This window comes from Euphorbia lathyris, chromosome 1, assembly GCF_963576675.1.
Source record: "Euphorbia lathyris chromosome 1, ddEupLath1.1, whole genome shotgun sequence".
Taxonomy (NCBI): Eukaryota; Viridiplantae; Streptophyta; class Magnoliopsida; order Malpighiales; family Euphorbiaceae; genus Euphorbia; species Euphorbia lathyris.
Window position 1 is genome coordinate 16,849,863 of NC_088910.1, and position 1,495 is coordinate 16,851,357.

Consider the following 1,495-nt stretch of genomic DNA (forward strand, 5'->3'; position numbering starts at 1 on the left):
GTTATACATGTTTATATCCACTATAAACATGTTAGATTCATTTTGATACATGTCATAATGATCATATTTGTAATACTTAAAATATGATAATTATGGCACACGTCATAAATTGGATGGAATATAGATAAAAAGATAGAGGAACATGAAATAATTATTATACTTATAATACTTTGAAATATGTTAATTATGTCATTGAATGAAATACGGGTAAAAAGATAGAGAAATAAAAATAACAAATTTTAGAGAAATAAAAATAAGAAATTTTCAGCTTCTTACATAGAAAAAAAATAATTCTGTGACAATAAATTGTATATTGGAAATATTAAATCGTTGTTCTAATACATGTATCATATGTTCTAAAAATTATATCATATGTTCTAAACAATATAAGAGATTATTTGTTCTATTTTTCTGGACAGTTTCTGCTATCATGGTTAGCAAGCTGATTACAGACTCTGCATAACCTCTTTTTTTTCTGGTTTTCCTCAACAGCTTTCTCTCTTTCACTCTTCAATCTTTTATCACCGTTTCCTTTTGGAATATGTATACCTGTACCTTTGTTCTTTGATATTTTTGGTGCTTTGACATTAATTTCAGTTGGTACACTAGTTCCAATCAACATTTCAATGTCTTGATTTTTTGTAAGAGTTCTGTTTTTCTCAGTGTCTTTTTGAGTGATGTTAGCTTCTAAATCCATTCTGATTCCTTGAAACTTCTTCACAAGATCCTTTATATTTTCCTCATTACCTTGAGCTAAATAGACACAAACATTAATCTCTGACCATAGTTGATTCAGCAATGTTTTCTTATCAATTGTAGCAGCACATTCTTCCATAAGATTTCTGTGCAGATTAATGTTTTTTTGACTTGTTGCTAATGTAGTCCATCTGTTAAGAACATACCTATTAGGAATTGATTCAAGCATTTTTGCCTTCCAAACCCACACCATGTGTCTACATGGTAAGCCTTGTCTTTCAAACTTCTTGCACGAACATTTTGTTTCGTCTTCAATGTTGCTGTACATAACCTGAAAGTTATTTGATGTCCTTTGCTCTTTGATAGTGTAAATTTCGAAAGGAGGTTGTTTATAGAATCCGTCTATTCCACAAAAGAAAGAACCATTATAAACCTCTTCCTGAAACTCATAAAAGACAGTAGTTGTATAAACATCAGCTCCATGTCTTTCAATACTCATTGGTGTTTTGCATACAGGTCTTTTATGTTTGGCATCATTGTCATTGTGAGCTTGGTTATGCCTTTGTGCATCCATTGCACTATCAAATCTCAAATAAAATTCTACAAGACTTAAATGAGAATTTGTAAAAGCAGTGAAAAAGTTGTTCTCGCTCTCTGACCTTGATGTAGTTCTCATAATTCCTCCTAGGAATAAGTCCCTGAAGTACGCTGGAATCCACATTTTTCTGATTTCAAATATTTGACCTAGCCATTCATGTTTTTCCAAATTCAACTCTGAAATGACTGCTTTCCATTTTTC